At 37.0% G+C, this 19,819-nt stretch overlaps 1 protein-coding gene and 2 long non-coding RNA genes across 5 annotated transcripts in view; 2 read left to right on the plus strand and 1 right to left on the minus strand.

The window, feature by feature from the left end:
- Positions 1-19,819, minus strand: part of kif26ba (kinesin family member 26Ba) — a 100,523-nt gene that overhangs the window by 66,171 nt on the left and 14,533 nt on the right. The window lies entirely within an intron of this gene.
- LOC129363985 (uncharacterized) overlaps positions 1-19,819 on the plus strand; it is a 77,716-nt gene that overhangs the window by 46,921 nt on the left and 10,976 nt on the right. The window lies entirely within an intron of this gene.
- Positions 10,013-11,328, plus strand: LOC129363987 (uncharacterized). Its single transcript, XR_008606382.1, has 3 exons — positions 10,013-10,592; positions 11,082-11,201; positions 11,314-11,328. It is a non-coding gene; the product is annotated as an uncharacterized LOC129363987 (long non-coding RNA).

Here is a 19,819-nt window from a genome sequence, read left to right on the forward strand (position 1 = left end):
TTACTGAGATCTGATGGGAAAAGACAACTTGGTGCTATTTGCTCTCTCATTTCTTTATGTGTGCATGGAAAGGACTGTAACGTGTGTAAATATACACTCACAGCCACATACCAAATAGAAAAGCTGCTTCTGGTGATGCACTTGTTTGTGTTTTTAACCTTTGGCTTCCACAGGATTTACCTCCAATAAATTCGACAGTAGTTTAAGGCATCGCATTTGAAACTGAAGAGGATGACACTGAACTGACAGCAGATTGGAAATCAGAAGCTATAAGTTTGTGCATAATTTTAGCGTTCATCTTGCGTCGCTTCATACTGATTGCCTGCCTCTCGTATTTCTGATTGTTCATTTCTCCTCTCTGTCCTTCTACACCTTGACACAGACATGCAGAGGCATTTCCCAGCAGGTCTGGGATCAGGGAGATCATGCAGAAGAGATGCAGATGGTCTCCTGCACCTTTTCTGACCACATAATGAAAAACATAACATTCATGCCACCTGGACTGGTGGTCTACCATCACACACACTGGACTCGTGATAAAGACTGACATGTTCCCCTGTGACGGAGGCTGGTGTCTGTGCAGAAAGAGCAAGGTCAAAAACAAAATGGCATCTCAGATCAATCACATGGATGGGCGAGGAAATGTATAAGGATGAACACAAACCTAACCCCACAGAAAATACAGCAAAAATAATTCAACTTTCATTCTTTCTTTACGTGATTAAATTCATGTAGCAAGAGTTTTAAAACAGAGTGACTGAAATCTTGTTACTGAAAATAAATTTATTCAATTGAGTGCAAAAGAAACTGATAAGATGTGTTCATGATACAGCAAAAAAGCAATTTAAAGCTGCAATACGTTTCTTCCAAAATATTTTTCTAGAGAAATCTCAAATTTTCTAGAGAAAACAATCAAATTTAATAAGAAAAAAAAATCACATTTTTAGATTATCAGAAATTTTCTACGAAAAAAATTCGAAAATTTCTCAATGTCAAGTTTTAAGTCTAATTTTTCTAGAAAATTTTAAAAGAAATCACATAATTTTAGTTTTTGGCAGAAATTTACACCTCGTAAACTTCCAGTTACTTTATTTTCTTTGTTGGTTTCTTTGGCCCACGACTATTTTTGGTTCTACAATTTTGGTCCCCATGGCAAAAGGTTTGGCCACTCCTGGTCCAGATGTTTAAAATTAAACATTTTAATTCACATCGAATGATTCAGTGTGTAACCAGGATGGTAATATTCTAGAAATATAAATTTTAGTCACAAAGAAGAAGAGAAAACAACCATTCAAGGTAGTGTGAGGTTAAAATTTCACTGAGTCCTTAAAACTGATAAAATATGAGCAAAAATAAAATACAGTTATCTGAACATGAGCAGTTAGACTGAAAAGTGAATTAAGATCAAATTATTCAGAACATAAGTAAAGCGACTAAAAGCCAAATCATTTCTCTGCTTCTGACAAAATGACTGTTTAAAAGCAGGTGAGAGAAAAAGGGTTGCATTTTAAAACATAAAGTGTTTTAGTTTTCTTCTCTTTTCCCCTCTGTGATAAATAACTTTAGGGCCTTGCAGACTTCCCCTCTCTGAGCCTCATTTATTACCTGCAGCCTCTCCTGCTCTGCACATCGTTTAATCAGTTTTAATTGGTCTTTCTCTCATATGATCCAACTGTGGATTTAAACTGGTGTGGACGTAAATGTAACCTATTATTTATAAGCACTCACATTTACACAAAGACACAGGCACATTAATAACAAAAAAAATTAATTAGACTGTTCATGTTGTCTTGTTGAAGCTGATGTAAAAAAGAATTAGATTGTAAAATTTACATGAATTGATCTTTTTTATTGCAGCTTGTGCAAACATCTGTATGTTGACTCAACCCTGCAGCTCCACATCCCTCTCGCTCTTTTACTGAAATCAATTTTTATCTTCAGTCAAGTGGGTTCAGCATTTATTTCTACACTGAATCACAATGAAGTACCTTTCATAAAATGTAAAATAAACAGGTTGAAATGCTATTATACAAATAAATCCTGGAAAGATTCCATCTAAAAATGGAATTACATGACTGAGTGTAAAGATCAATAAAACCATTTAGATCTAATTTTGCACTTTTATTCATTCTTGGATTAACTAGTTAATTAATGAATAAGTTAATTAATTAACTAGTTCACACCATGAGGTACAGTAAGTCCTATGTATGTTCTATGTAACTAATTTCTTGATTCTGGCAGTAATTGGATGTGTGTGTATGTGTGCGTGTGCGTGCGTGTGCGTGTGTGTGTGTGTGTGTGTGTGCGTGTGTGTGTGTGTGCGTGTGTGTGTGTGGGGCAGTGAAATAGAAATCAGATTTTCAGAAAATGTAATAAATCAGTCATTTCATGATTAAAATGGTGGAAACTACTTTTTACAAATGGGATTAAGTTATTTTCTAAAGCTTTTTACCCTAAATAACTGAGTTCCAGTTTTGGAAGAAGTAATTTATTACTTATTACTTAAGTTATTTCTTATCTGGTATTAATTTCGTTTTTTTCAATATTTAAGTGTAGAAAATGAGAGCAAGACCAGGAGAAATCTGCGAGGTGAGAATGTTTCTTTTCACGGCGCTGCAGGTCTCCTTTGACACCCAACGTCTTTCAAAGCTTGTGTGCTTTCCATCCATATTAAGCACTTATTTCAAACATTTTCTCTCCTCTGTTTGGGTTTGACAGATATGTTTACCTGGAGCTCTGAAAATGGCCATAAATTAGCTTTGAAAGTGCTCAGCGGTGTTTCAGCTAATGAAATGTCATTTCTCCTTCATGCACACATCCAGACATTTTCTGACCTCTGTATTTGTGTGAAGGAGGTCAGTAAACCTCGGTGTTCTGCTCCCATAGAGGGAGCAGAACACCGTTTTGAATTTGTGAGGTTCGCCTGAAAGTTTGACCATTTTTCAGCTATAAATGTCTCTTGCACATTAGCAGCCTGAGTTACGAATCTTGTCCCAGCTTGTTTAACACTGTGCACATGAACCCTGGCTATGGTGTAAATGAGTCTGCTGGATGGTTTTTATTAGCCGCCTACATCAGCGCCCAGTGCTATAAATGAAATAGTTCTTTAAATTACTACCCAGTTTTTGCTATGTGAAAGCTGCTTGCTGGTGCCTGTTTATAAATTAGCTGGCTGCTAATGGTGGTGCCTGGTTGTAAAAATAAATGCTTATAAACTCTTTCTGACTTTCTTCCAGCTCTCTTAAAAATACCTGCAGGGTAAATTAGACGTTAGGTTAGCTAAGCAGAATGTGAACGCGATATCTGCTATGTTAGCTAGCAGCCAGTTAGCCTAATAATGACTCCATAGTCACTTTATATTGTTTGCTCTATTATTATTTTTTGGATGGCATGAAGCTAAATACAGCCCATTGGTGTCAATGGCAGATTGTTGGTGAAGTTTTATTGCCTCCTGTTGCAAATTAATCTAGAAAACATTCGTCGGTCTGCATCATAACAGTTACAACCTTTACCACATTTAGTAGGAAAGTTCTACGTATATATTCCTGTTAGACAGACAGGAATTTGATCAGATTGTATTCTGAGTAGCAAGAAGTTCAATTAGGTTTAAATTATTTATAAATAAATAAATTTTAAGTCTCCTTTGTATTGTAATCGTCCAATAAAAACTAAACTAGATCCGAAAAATTTTATTTTAATATGACTCAATATTGTTTTAGCCTAAAAGAGTAAAATACAAAAATAATTCTGGTTATATATTCCTTACTGCTGGCAATTTAGACATTCATCATTCGGCAGGAAACATTTTCTTAAAATGACGGGTTGAAAGAAAAAATAATTCTAATTATGCTTTTTCCAGGCACATATAGGGCCATTTTTATAAAACAATTAAGTAAATGGGTAACTAAAAATGCTGTATGTCGAACATAAAAGAAACTTGACTTTGCAATTTGGAATTAGTCGCTGTCTCTTTAAGAAGCTCCTATTCTTCTCCAACTCGCCATCAGCATAATGCTGCCAAAGGATTTGAACATGCAGGAAAGAACCAAGCAACACTCTAGGTATGTTTTTAATGTTGGAATAACATTATGACATGATATAAATCTCAAAAAGTCAATTTTACTATAATATCCACCTTAAAGGAGGGCTGACAACCTTAACTTGAACTTCCACTGAAATGACTGTTTTGTGAACCTGGGCAGTTTGTTGGAATAGATTTTCCTCCTCCTACATTTCCAATTCATGAAGCTCAGTCAGGCATAAACTTTTTCTGAAAGAGACTAAAAGCTGTTGAGTTAAAACTGGTTTCAATAGTTTCAGCTGTTCTTAAATTATGATGATTTTTAATCGGGATTGGCGACTCTTATTTAATATCCTTCATTTCCACACATTCTCATGCACTTTTGGGTAAAAGTCTGTGGCATTTCAACCATAACATCTGGAAAACAATCTCATGTTGTCTGATTTCGCTGCTTTCAATCAATTTCTGGACTCGGCTGTTGCAGTGAGCGAAGATCTGTGTCCACCAGCGAACAGGACAAAGATTAAATTTACATAAACGGCTCCGCTTTCATCCCAGTCAATGAAAACGCAAACAGAAAACGGCCTGGTAGAGAGTAGGAGTGAAGTTATGTGGGAGGAAACATCCTCAAATTAGACCTCAGTGGCAACAAAATGTGTCGCATTTGAACCATGAGGAGGAGTTATTTTAACTTTGACATACTTCTACATTAAATCCAGAATCATGTGTGTTATGTAAACACACTCCCTGTCCTGTCTTCTGATTTCCCAGGGATGGGGTAACTCCTCCTCATGACTTATTGCTGAATAATTCCAGTTTGGTTTGCAGCAGAAAGTGATTCTGGCAAATGTTCAGCCATCTTTTTTTCAATCCTAACCTACTTTTTATTCATCTTTCCACCATCTCCCAAAGCTTTTGCGTCTCTCGGTTTCTTCTGTCCTCTCTCCTGTGACTCCATTCCTGTTTCTCTCTGACAGAGATAAATTGCCTCTTGGTGTGGGTAATCCATCTTGCTGCAGTCTCACTCCCATGTTTTCCTCCCCTCTTTCCTTCCATCTATTCCTCCTAGAAGTGTCTTTCTATGCTAAAGTTAGTGAGACTCAGGGGAGGGTGTGAAGGCCTGACCCTTCGCTGTTTAATACAAAACGGTAAAGAAATATTTTATTTATTACCTAGTGTGAAATCTTTTTTAATGTCATTGATTTATTTTCTAAATTTTTTTCTCCAAAACTTTGTCTCAATTTAAAAAAAAGTAAAAGGAAAACAAAAACAGAGATGACAATTATAATCCAGGTGCATAAATAATGATAATTTTCTACAAAAAAAGGACATTTACTGGATTGGTTATCATAAATATCACAAAAACTATATTCAAACATATTAATGGAAAATTGAGAGGAAAGAAAAACTATGGTAGAAAAAGAGAGATAACCACAGCCTTAAGTTTGTGAAATGTAGCCTGTTCAAGATTTCGTGGCAGTCACCAGAAGTGGCTGGAGGCTTCCAGACCCATCGCACATCGATGTATCCACAACATGAGATATAAATGTCACATTCCTTGTGTCAAGTTGCTCCTGAACCAGAAATGTTGCCAAAAGCATTTTACATGGCGAAAAAAGCATAAAGTTATTGTAATGCTACACTGATAGTGTAATTTGTACAAAAACAGCAGTGTGAGAATACTCTCAAGGCCGCAGTTAATCTGCTGCTTGTATACCTTCTGGAATTTTTCCTTCCACCCAATTTTCCAGTAATATGCTTGAATACAGCTCTCTGTATAACCCTATTAAAAGCAAGACCATCAAGTAATCTGTCCCAATTTGGCCCAAAATGAAAATGAGTTCAACACCGCTGGTGTAGGAGACGAGGATTACATGCTGCAAAGCGTTCGGCATCTTCTTCATCAAAACAAGAAGTGAGGTCATATGTTTTGACAGAACAGCTTCCAACCTCTAGTGCCAAGATGCCCTGAAGCTTCCTTGGTCTGCATGTGGAAACCCGGCATTTTGGTGCGGCTTGCTCCTTTAATTTGTCAGAACGTTTTTCAGAAATCACTAAGTGCCAGCAGAGTGTCGGCTTGTTGGCTCGGTGATGATGAGCATCATCCAGTTTCAGATGGAGAGGTTATTATGTCAGACACTTTGTAATTATAACCACTGAGACGTTTGCATTTACTTCATTGTGAACAGCCACTTTTACAGTGATCAAAGTGAAAATTATCACCTATTTTATCAAAAATACTGATTATAATCTTTTATTTTTCCTCTGGTGGCATTTTGAGTTGAGCAAAAATACTTCAGTGTGATCTGAAGTTGAGCATATAACACTTCAGGAATGCTACTGCCAAATTTATGCCACCAGTAGGACTAATAACTTTTCAATTTGGATTGTTTTCAGCACAAAAATACATTTGTAAATGTATATTTATTGATTTGCTTTTGACTCAATAGGTCACATGACATAGAAGCTATTGAAGAAAAATACTAAATTTAAACAAAACAAAAAATAGGTAACAAAAATAAAAAAATGAGTCAAAATGGAATAAAAATGCATGTGCCTCATATATACAGTTTAGTACAACAATTACACACAGATTTTTAGTCAAAGTAGCACAATATGGAAGCTATTAAGAGAAATATAATATTTAATACTAAAATTACTTAAAATATTCAATATGACTTGACATTTTAATAAAATGTAGTGTGTCTCACGTAAAAGCATGAATTGCCACTTTTTTATGTCTGTAAATTATCATTTAAGAGGAAAGAAAAAATGTAAATATACACTTACAAAAATGTTTGTCACCATTAAATGAAAGCAGTTACACTAAAAGTAAGTTATTTTATGCATTTTAACACAAAACTCAAACATTTTCATGATGTGCTTCAACTAAAAGTTAAAGATTTCCTGCAGTTTTTGGGTTTATCTTCACAGTAGCTCTCATTCATAACTGAGAGCTCCATAAAGGAAAGCCCAGTGCTTCACTGGTGGCCAGTGCTGCTGAGGTTCAAGAACGCTTACAGTTATTACTGTAAGTTACTGTTTGACGTTTATGTCTCAACCAGCATTCAATGTCAAAACCACTCCGGGAAAAAAGACTCCATTATCAGCCACTTGGCTGCAAGTCCAAGATCATAACATGGGATATTACATCTTTAGAGTAAGAAGGAGAGGAATTTGTGATGTGAAAAAGGTTTGAGAATAAAAGCCCAACTCTGTAAACACAGCCTGGTGTACAGCAGGAAATAAAAGTAAACAACAACAAATTTAAACTGTTTAAATCGGGCCCCTCAGGGTCCATCTGCTGAAAGTAATTGGAAAGTTTAATGGCTGGAGGTTATTCTCTGAGTCTGATTGAGGCACACAGTGGGAACAAACAGCCAATTTAACTCTGGTCTCTCTCTCTCTCTCTGACTCTCTCACACACACACACACACACACATGCACACACACACACACACACACGCACACACACACACACACACACACACGTACACACACACACACACACACACACTTTTCGGTTTTTGAACAGCCTTTATGAATTATTACCTCTCCGTTTCTTTTAACCTCTATCTCAAGCAGATCTTTTTCCTCTTTTTTAACTTAACTCCTAGTTTATTTGCACCCTCTCCTCTTTTATATGCTGGATTGAAGAATGATAGCAGAACTAAGGGAACCCGGGTCCGCTGAGATGGATGACAAGTATTAGAGTAAGCGGATGATGCTTATGTCTTCTCAGTATGCGGTTGGAGACTGAAAAATTGAATATAGTCTAGTGGCAGACAAATTGCTTACTTTAGATTTGTTTAAAGAACCAGCACGATCACACAGGAGCGATTAAAAGTAAAAAAAAAAAAAGTACCTGACACATAATTGGTGCAGTAAAATTTGCCCTAGAGTCAGTGCTGTCTAAATGTCATTGTTGTTCTAGTTTCACCTTCTACCCTTCACAATGCTCTGACACAATAGACTCATAGTCCTCCTGAAAGTACATGCACACACTTCTCTGTTTTCATCCTATATTTAGCATTAGACAGCTACCAATTTAAGTAAGCCTGGAATGTACACGCACACACACGCGGATGGGCACACACACGCTTGCTCAGTGGAGCAGTCTGAGACAGGAACATCATTACAGTACTTGTAAACAAATGGACCACAGAAAAGGCAGAGCCCAGGCCATGGCTCTTTCCCTAAAAGGAAAGAATTGGCATACACTGACCCCCCAAACACACTTACCTTGTATTTGTTTTTGTTACATAACCCTTTTTCTACACAGTTTCCATTAATTTTCGACTTTAGTGTTTATCATTGGTGATAGGGTTGTCTTTAAATTGCATGAAGAAACAAGTGAATTCCTACAGGATTGTAGATCTTGTTCATACAAAAATACTACTAGCCTTTAAAAATGTAAACATTTTAAACATGTTTTTGTTACATATAAATTATTTAAGCCTGAACACCATTTAACTGCATTTGCTTCACATTCATCAGTCCCAGAAATGTCAGTGTGTCATCTCTGACACATCCACAGGCCCAGTGGTGAGTTAGTGAGCTTATACACCATAAATAAACTGGCTGGCCATTACATACACTCCACTGCTGCAGCAGAAACACACAAAGGTGTATATCTCATTCCTTTCTAATAAAACATCCCATCAGGAACGGTCCAAGTTTTTTTTGGATTTCCATTTGGGCCCGCCACACCAACATGACAACACCAGATGCTATGCAATTCCTTAGCTAATTAGCAACAAGGCTAATAATAGTAGTTATGTTGCACACATAGAGAAGCTTACGTCATACTAGTGTTATCCTAGCTACTAATTTTAACAGGAGTTGCAAACTAAGATAAGTATAAACTAAGATAAGTATATTTTCAAATGCACCGTGTTTTTAATGTGTGCCATATTATTTCAACTATTTGACATTAACATCCACTAACACTACATACCACTAAATCTAGAGTAAACAAGTTAAATAAATATCTTGTATTTGGAAATAAATATCTTGTATTTCCACAACAGTAGCAACAGCAGAAGGAAATTAACCTATTATTTGTGTAACAACTATTAAGCTAATATAGAAATAACTGTTCACATGCTATAGCATCTTGTTTGTATTATTAAAGGTGTATGTAAACATAATGGTCTATGCTTTGTGCTCTTGGGGGCCCCCTGGTGGTGCGAGGCCTCGAAGCAGCAGCTTAATTTGCACATGCGCCAAAATCGCTCGAGCCGGAAAGAGTAGTCATTTGTCTTTGTACAATGGCGGTTGAAATTCAGAGTGGCACCGAAATATTACGTAGTGAACGCTTCTGTAATCGTAACAGAGGCTCGGATGTCTTTGCTTAACATTTTGTGTTGAGTTTCTATTGAAGAAAACATGGTGGCAGCTGATAAGACAGACGTGCGTTGGAGTCTCTTGCCTTTTTTCCCCCTCTAACGGTTGCTCTGAGCAATGGCGGGTGAAACATTGAGTGTCTAGATTCTATTTACTGAAATCAACAAAATGTGTCCGTGGGCAGCGTTTTGAATCACCAGATAGTTCAGAGGTGTTGTGAGTTTCAGAAGCTAGCTGGGCGCTGACGACAGTTGCTATCAGCAGTAGTTTCGTTTCACCAGAGCCCGGTTTGACGACCTGCTATGCTAACCCGCATCCTGTATGGCAAGCCGTTTTAACATAAATTCGGTTTTGCCGCCCTTACATTCCAGATATCTCAAATTGTTTCCGCCCTTACATTCCAGATATCTCAAATTGTTTTATGACTAGACATTTTTGCAATTTAAGATATCTCTAATTATATTTTGACTAGACAAAATACCTATTTGAGATATCTCTAATTACATTCTGACTAGTCAAAATGACGTCAGATTTACCATTGATTTGTATGGGACTTCAATTCAAGATATCTACAATGAATTACTGACTATCTGAAATACACATTTCAGATATCTACAATTAAATTATGACTAGTCAAAAAGTAAATTCAAGATATCTCGATTGTAGTTTTGACTAGTCATAATTCTAATTAAAGATATCTCTAATTAGTCCATAATTCAAGATATCTTAAATGTATTTTTGGATAGTGGAAATGTAGTTTTGACTAGTGGAAATTAAATTATAGATATCTTAAAAGCAAATAATGACTAGACAAAACTAAATTAGAGATATCTTGAATTATAATATTGACTAGTCAAAATTCCTTTTAAGATATCTCTAAATGAATTAGAGATATCTTGAATTATTCAACTTTTCTATTTAAGATATCTTAAATGAACATTCTGACTAGTCAAAATTACGTTACAGATATCTTGAATTAGCGTTCTGTCTAGTCAAAACGTCACTGATTTACGTAGCATTTTGGCGGACAGGGCGTACAGCATTCCAGCTTCAAGCTAGTTGACTGTTCAGCGGTTCACAATGTCAGGTCAGTCCAGCTCAAATACTCGTGTTTTTAACACAATATTTAGCGCGGCAGCTCGTGCTCGACATGAATTAAGAAATACTGATAATTTATTTACAGCAACAAGAAGACTTTTTCGGCGTCAGGTGCAGAGAAGTCGAGGTAAGTGGATGTTCAGATGCCGGTTCATAGAACTAGCTTTCCAGCCTACGTTAGCTTCATGCTCGTGGAATAAAGAAATATTGGCAAAATTTAAGTAGCTTATTTATTTAGAACTGGAATTGTCTATAAAATACGGAATAGTCCAGTATTTTAGCAAGTAACTTTTACGTCCCTTATTGAAGCGATATGGGAAGCGATTTGTTGCATATGATTTCTTCCCATATCGCACCAGCAACGGAGAGCAAGTACACCAGAGGCGGGTTAAACCTGGCAGGTAGCCAGTCTTTGTTCATTATGAGAAATCAAATTATTGGCTTTCACATTTTAATTTAATTTCACAATTTTCATAATTACGTGAGAAGCCGTAGTGGGCGTTCCTTTTTTGAAACTTGTGAAAGGTGGCAATCCCAGTTAGCACACTCAATGTTACAGAATGTCAGTTAGCATGAATGGAGCATCAATGGTGTGATTCTGTTGTGTTCATTGCAGGATCGGTCGGGAGGCAGCCAAGTGTTGTCTGGAAGACAAATATTTTTTTGCTTTCTGGCCCTAATGTTGATGTTCTTCCTTCTCCCTCGGATGTACGAAGACTGAAAAACCATGGATTAGGTGGGCATATTTTTTCAAAAATGACATTATTTCATACACCCGCGTAATGTGACAGAAGGAGGCACTTTTGCTTTTAAGTCACCACTTTATCATAATTTTACTCTTTCACCAGAGTCACTTGGCGGGCTGATGAGTTTAAACTTAAATGGCATGTTCTTTGTTATTGTGTTTAACATTGCTTTGTCGCCATTGATTATTCAGGCGACCCTGTGCATGAGGGGACAGAAACCAAGTGCTCCAAAATCAACTTGACTTGGAGCTTGTCGGAATTGAATAACTTTTTGTGTCAAAGCTACCCACACATCAGTCTAAATCTGGTTGGCTTTGAACTGGCTAGAGCTGGAAAAGGACGAAAGATAAAAAAACTACAAGTGAATTCTGTGAGGGAGCTGAAAGAAAAGATTGGCAAAAGCAGGCTCTACATTCTACCACGAGCAGATGTGTCACAGGTATGATTGTTTTGTACACAGAAATTATTTTATGTAGTATGGTATATCCAGGGTAATATCTGCCACCATAATTTGAAATTTCTTGGACATGTCTAGGAAACTTATTCAACCACAGCAATGCCCAGGAGTTTGTTTCCAGAACCCTCAACTGCATCAGAAGGACAGTTGGTATTCTCAACCTCCCCGGAGGTTGAGAATACCAACAGACAACATTTGGGGGAAGAGCAGGTCATTAATTTCAAGAACAATATATATATAGTTTTAGATATTTTTTCTGATGTTGACTCTGTGCTGTATTCACAATAGACACGTCTAGATCGGCGATCTCTGCTGTCCCAGCAAGATGAAGAGTATGAAGAGTCTTTGCTCGCAGACCAAGAAAATGTGAGTTAACATTTTTGTTATCATTTGTTTTTGCTGTTGTTGCTCACAATTTTTTTTCTACCAGGAAAGGAAAAGACAGTGTTACAAGTACTGGGAGGAAAGACGCATAAAAGTAAGAAGTATTACATTGTTAGAATATTTGTAGTTTATGGATTACCTAGAGGTTTTAGTGCTCATATTTTAGGCAATTGAAGAACGGCAGCAACGACTGGTGGTATATGAAGAACCGTCAAGTGGACTGCTGTTGAAGTTCAAATATCCGAATGGATTTATCAGAAAGAGAACTTTCAATGTGTCTGACCCAATTCAGGTAATCTGTTTATTCAGAGAATGTATATTAGTTATTTTCAAGTAAATGTAACTGAAATTGCATTACCCTTTTTTTGAAGGTCTTGTTTGATTTTGTTGAAATGGCAAGTGAAATATTCAGTGTTCAACAAGCAATATCATCCACACCAATTGACAGCACCTCATCAGGGTCACTTATGGATCATGGCATAGCAACATCTGTAACTCTGTACGTGCTTTGGATTTCAACTCTAGAAATTCAGGTAAAGTAATTAAGCCCAGATCCCATACGATGTCTTCAGTATTTTTTCCCCCAAAATGTTTCGAAATGCTGCAGCTAGACTTTTGACTGGATCCCAGAAATGAGAGCATATAGCACTTCTCTGCATTGGCTACCAGTTTATCAGATTGATTTTAAGTCTTTTATTGGATTTTCAAACTTTACATGGCCTAGCTCCAGCTTTTGTTCAAGACCTTCTCACGACCATTCCAGTTCTAGAACACTTTGGTCAAATAATAGCTTGCTTACCTATTCCTTGGACCAGGCTGAGTAAGAGCGAATAGGATCAGCATTCGCTGTCACTGTTCCTAATCTTTGGATAAACTTAACTTTTAACATTAGATCTACCCATAGTCTGGAACACTTCATATCGCTCCTTAAAACTCATTTGTATTCTTTGGCTTTTTGTAAGGCCCGACATTGTAATGTACTTGTCTGTTTTAATTTGTGTTTTATTCTTATGTGTTTTGTCTGTGCTTAATGAACACCGTGCAGACGTTTGGTGCAATAAATATCTGTTTTGAAAGTGATTCATGAATAAAATTGACATTGACATTGGCATGATTAGGTTTTTGTTTTATTTTGCTTAAGAAAGGTGTCCAGTACAAGCGAATGTATGCTGGAGCAGTCACTGTCTTCTGTCCTATGTCTACAGACATTGCTCTCTGACCAAGCACTGACATCTTTGTCAGCCCAGTCACCACAGGCTCCAACATCTCCTCAAGTGCTGTCGACCAGGCCCAACTCCCCAGAAACATCAACTTTGTTCTCCTCCTGGGCAGCTGTGTCCCAGCCCTCCATTCAAGCACAACCAACTTCTGAAGTTCCTGTGATTGCAACCTCAAGGCTGCCCCTCTCCCCCCACTCTAATCTGGCTCCACAGGTGATGTTCATTGAGGACCAGGCACCAGCTTCTCCATTTACTGAGCTACCTATAATTCTACTGGAAGACCAAGAAGAGCCACCTGAGTCTCCACAACATCCACCAGAGTTGCCTTTGGATGAGTGAGTAAAAATTGCATATTCTGGCAGTGTCTTATGTAATTAGTTTTGACAGTTGCAAACCATTGTTTACTCCAACAATACACAATAAAATATATTTTCTTTTTACAGAACAGATCTTCAGACGATATTAGCAAAAATATACAGCAAGGTTGATATGACTTTCTGTCCTACAAGCAACCAAATAAATGTGTCCAGGGACAGAATTTTAGAATGTAGCCTGCATGCCTTCAGAAGACGCCGTTTTGATCCGGCAGCAAAACTGGATGTTATTTTTGTGGATGAAGAGGACAACGCTGAAGGGGCAGTTGATGAAGGTGGTCCCATGCGAGAGTATCTAAGACTGTTAATGAGGGCCATTCATCAATCTAATGTCTTTGAGGGGCATGAGAATAACCGTCAACTGGCTTTGGATACTCATGGTCAGTATTCTTTCTCCCCCTGCCCCCCAATTCTTAAGGATAGCTAATTGTCAAGTAAATTATTTTTTCTTTAGCGCTGGAGTCAAAAATGTACAACCTTATTGGAAAAATGATATCAGTCTGTTTGGTGCATGGAGGCATTGGACCACATTTCTTCTCTCAAAGGCTGTATGACCAAATTTGTGGCACATTGTGTCAATCCACCCTGGTTGAGGAAGTTGTTAACCATTCATTCAGACAGCAGTTGATCGGGGTAAGTAGCAATTTTAAGCATTTTAGATATTAATCATAAGCTTACATTCAGTTTCATATCATGTTTTGTCTTTTTAGATTCAGGACACAAACACAATTGTGGAGGCAAACGAAGCCATTATGCAGGTAGCAGATACCCTGAGCATGGTTGGAGCATTAAGGCGTGTAACTACTCTGGAAGAGAGGGACTCCCTTGTGCAATCTGCTGCAGACTTCTTTGTAAATGGCCGAGTGAGCACTGCATTGCAACAGTAAGCAAGATCCTAATTTTTTGTTTTAGAAATCTTGTTGTATCTAAAAGTAAGGGCATATTCTCTTTTCTTAAAGGTTTGTGGACGGTTTGAAGACTCTTAATGTGCTAGATGAAATTCAGAAAAACCCTGCACTCTTTCATGAGTTGTTTGTCTGTGCTGAGAAACCACTCTTGGCACGCGACCTGTACACACTTTTCCAAGTGTGTTTTTCTGTGCAAGGTAGCAATAAAAGGAGGATAGAAAATCAAACCATATGCTACTGGAGAGACTGGTTGGTGGATATTGAAGGTACAATTACTTTGATATTGTAAGCAAAACTGGTATCAATTACATTTTGTGACCGATTTATCACCACTGTCCAAAAAGAAATAGTTTGAATATTGAGGCACATTTTTTAAATGGCTAGTCACAGGACCAAAATGAGAAAAATCTCTTTCTGGGAAAGTTTTTGTTAAACTGCCATAGAAATGATCTGTTTTTGGCCAGTAAATATATATTGAGTAATTTGTTGCATGACATGAATCCTTTTACATGCCATTTACAATGATCATGCTTAGTCATGGTTTGGCTTCAAAATGTTTATTGATTTATATTTACTAACAAGAAATGCATTGTCATCACCAATATAAAAAAACTGAGGAGGAACACAAACAGACATGCAACACATTTTCTTCCATGTCTTTAAGAGTACACACTGGATACCTTATAACAAGGTAATAATTTCAACATTTTGTCTTTCAGAAGGAGAATGCAGTCCCATCACCCTAGAGATGATACTGCAGTTTGCTTCTGGACCATCCACGGTACCTCCACTGGGCTTTCCCCATCACCCACAAATTGAACTCCTCCACCAGGCTAACAAAGTCTTTCCAGAAGCAAATACATGCCTTATAGTACTCCGCCTTCCTGTACACCCAGACTATGAGTCTTTCACAAAGTACATGAGTGACAGGGTGCTGCAGGCACCTACCTTTGGTATTGCGTAATCAGCTAATAAGTGTAATAAGCAGTTCTTTGAAAAAAAAAAAAAAAAAGAGTTGGAATGTCTCAAAAAGTTACATGTTTTAATGTCTCAAAAAGTTTAATGTTTTAAAGCAAGTGTTTAAAGCAAGGTAATTTAATTGCCAAATTTCGAAAATGTTAAAATGTAAATACAATATATATGTTTATGCAAAGAATAGATGTCTTTTTAACCACTTTTTGGTTTCACAATTTAAAGGTGTATGTTTGAACCACACTGCAAAAATGTAAGATCTTACCAAGTCTTTTTGAAATACTTTCTTGTGCAAATGTTTTTGTGCACTAAAGATAAAACTAACTTACATGTAACTTTTCATCAAGAAAAGAGCTTGTTTTGAGTCAATAATTCTTTATTATTGTTACATTTTATAATTAAATTTGTAAGGTTACCTACTCATGTCAATTCTGAGTTATTTGTAGTAATTGTATCTTCAGAACAATGCATTTGTTTGTCACTTCTCAAGCATAGTGACAGTTACTTAAATCAATAAAGCAATTTCTGCACAACAGGCCTGGTATTTCTCCTTCAGATCAGAAATATGATTGATTGCAAGATCAACTGATTGAAGTTGTTGCTGACTGAGGCTGGTTTGGGGTGGTTCTACAACTACACTAGGAACCTCTTCAGCATCAGTGGTTGGAAGGAGCCCAAGGCCATGCTGTTGCAAAAGTTCTTCAAGAGTCTCTGGTGTGCTGGAATTTTCACCAAACACGTTGTTAGTTGCTGTGCTGTTGGCACCCATGTTTGCTAACATCCGTTCAGTCCAGATTTGTGTTGGTGTTTTGTTGTTTTCTGTACGCAAGGAATGGTGGTTCCATGCCTTTCTGAATTGTTCTAGTCGGCTTTGAATCTCAGTTAGAAAAACTACGTGAAGAGAAAGTTTGTGCACGTCGTTGCTGGGATCCAATAGGGCTGAATCTTCAAGATTATAAAACATGCTATAAAATGGTTCCAGAACATGTAAAAACACATCCCTCCAAAGACGCTCAATTCTCTGATTATGGATGGATTCCCCAGTTAGATGACTCCGACGTTCAATGCCCTGCAGGAGGTTCATCACCAGTGCCACTTGCACATTCTCGCCACCATGATCTGACCTCACTCGAGAAGGTAAACCATAGAGGCCTGTTGCCTTGAGAAAATGAAATAGCACTGTTGAGGCGCGATTGTCTGTGCTACATTTCAAGTAAGTAATTAAGCGAGAACATCCATCGATGCCACCATGGACCACAAAGCCCCACCTAAATGGAAACACAAAAAAGTGTATAAGGAATAATGTGTTCAAATGTGTATAGTGAATTTAGTTCTAAGATATCCACTCTAAAATACATCCTTGATATTTTCAGATACCTTATGAGACGCATGTTGCCATCAATATGCCATAAACTGTTGGGGTATGGCACATGATAGACACGTCGAGACACTGCACTGCTCCACCTCCTTGCAGTTGCCATTGGGTTGATTCGAGCCATCGTCTCACGGACCTTACGTCGTGGAACCACTAGTCCTCGTGCGTGCAACAAGCCTCGCATCATCTGATTTAATGAAGGACATGTGGTCTTACTATTTCAAACCACCACACAATTTCACATTTTGAAAGTAATCTTTTATAAAATATAGGTTTCAGATTTCATATCTGCTCATAAAATAAATAATTTTATTTTATTATTTTAATATTGTATTTTTTGACTTTTTGCACGGGAGTTGCAATAGAAATTTCGTTGAATCCTGTTCAATGACAATAAATGCTATTCTATTCTATTCTATACTATTCTATTCTATTTTAAAAATCATTATCATTTGTGACATTTACATTAAATGATAAAATGATTAGTACTGTGCACCACCACAGTTGAACATATTACTTTTCAGAAGCAATATATTTAGATTCCGTACCTCAGTCCCAGAATTTGGATACAGGGATTGAAGTTGTCTGATATTAGTTTCAAGATCTTCATCAGTCACAGCAGCCAACCTTCCCTGATTGGTACACCAAGTGCTTTGGACTTTTTATAAAGAAATGATGTTGAGCATCCAAAGATGTTTGCCATCCTCTTGACCGTGTGTCCTTGGGCCAAAAGAAAGTCGATTTGCTCTCTTGTAATACGAATAGCTGGTCTACCTCGACCACCTAAAATAGAATCATATTTAAATACCTCAGCACAAGATTTACTTTATACATCTACTTTTTCTCTGTCTGTCTATATCTGTCTATCCTCTAGAGGTGTCCCTGTGTCTCCTGAGGGTTACATTATGCCTTTCACACAATATATACATTCAATTTGATATACATAATTTCCTGTTGCAAATGCATGAACACAAAGTTTTAAATTTTTATTGTCTCAGGGTTGCTCAATGTTCCTCCCATGTCTCTGACACGTTTAAGTTGTTCAACAATCTATGTCCTAATAAGGCCTTGGTCATCTCTGCTTTCCGTTAGTTCCCATTTTACCCCTAACCTTTCACCTTTCACCTACTATCCACCTCCAACACATCATCAGTGATCTTTAATAGCAGTTACATGTTTTACACCATTTCAAGTTCAATGTTAGAATCACATTCATAAACCTTTTAGTTTCTTTAATTTAGCATTAATTTATAAGTTTATGATAATCACAACTTATTACTCTTTTATTATTATTTGATACCAAAGTTACAGTTACTTGCTTTACTTGTAAGTTTTCCCACAAGAGAGAGTGTAAATTTAAGTATTGTTATAAGTAAACCAATATTAATATAAGTACTTTCCTTTAAATCTTATCTAATTACTCAAAATGTTTAGATTCCATCCTTTAAAACTTTTATGCTTTTAAACAAGGAATAGTCTCAGCTATTTTTATACAGCTGCAAGCTGGAAACTTACTTCCTCTTTTTCCAGGAAACCTGCTCTTCCTGTCTCATCTCTCTCTCTGACTATGATTTCTTATGATTAGATAGAAAAAATAAGTATAATGAAAGCTAAGTTTGCAGGAGACAAAAACAACACACACAACCAGATTTATTTTATTTGCAGTTTGGGTCTACTGTTGGATCTAGATGTGATTTGTGTGACTTTTTTAAAGGTAACTTTATTTATTGTTACTGTTAAACTAAAATCTCCGCATGGGGAAGTGGGATGATCTTGGATTTTCTTGACACAGCTTAAAGTGTGAAACAGACATGAACCAGAGGTGTGCTTTTATTTACAGAGGAGAGGATGCTGTAATGCCTTGCATGCGAAAATCAAGAGCTGGCTGGCTTTACTGTAATTTCCGAAGAGGCAGACAGCTTTACCACTTATAAAAAACTACATCTGGTTATTACCTGAGCTGGCCCGAGCTGCGGAATATTCCCCATTTCCAGCTTGGACATGGGTCGACAGCATCACTTTCAGCTCCTCTAAGCCGTTTTTCAGGGCGTTGTGTGTGTCGGCAGAAAGCAAATCAGAAATTCTTTGCAAATTTCTTAAACATTCTTCAAGTACTCGATTCTCGCGCTCTCCGCATATCCCATACTGAAGAGATCTTTCTATATAGTGACATTTTCTTACAATTTTGTCTAAAACTGCCAGCGCCATTGGAACTTCAGGCAAATTATTTGGACAGCTCAGTCCAGCTAAAGAGGGGCTTACACGCAATCTCTTACCTAAGATATCTAAAATTGTAATTCTGACTAGTCATGATTACGTCCGAGATATCTTAAATTATAATTCCGGATGTATGACCCTTCCAATGACGAATCCGGTGACGTCATTTGAGATATCTTGAAAGGAATTTTGACTAGTCAAAATGTAATTGAAGATATCTTTAATTATTATTCTTACTAGTCAGAATGTAAATGCAGATATCTTAAATTACCATTCCGGATAGTCAAAATGTAGTTTTGTCTAGTCAAAATACATTTTCAGATATCTGGAATGTAATTACGGATAGTCAGACGGAACCGATTTATGTTAAAACGGCTTGCCATACATCCTGCCTGCATCTCCTGCCTCGATACCAACTACGTCATACAGCAGAGTCTCTCTGATTGGTTGACGCTTCGCATCGAGCAGAATGTAACGTGAGTTCTTAGAATAAAATAAAAATAATTCATTAAGTATGATTGCCTGCCAACACATTAATATATTCCTTATAAGAATGTTTTAATTAGCTAATGTTGAAATTAGAAAGCTGTGAAATTGTCCTGATTAACCATAATTTTAAATACTTCTAAATGTTTTAATTAAATGATGGCTGTTATTTGATTGAATGATGCTATGTCTTAAAAACAAATTGATTTAAAAAA

The sequence above is a fragment of the Poeciliopsis prolifica genome, unplaced genomic scaffold (assembly GCF_027474105.1).
Source record: "Poeciliopsis prolifica strain line A6 unplaced genomic scaffold, Auburn_PproV2 SCAFFOLD011, whole genome shotgun sequence".
NCBI classification, from domain to species: Eukaryota; Metazoa; Chordata; class Actinopteri; order Cyprinodontiformes; family Poeciliidae; genus Poeciliopsis; species Poeciliopsis prolifica.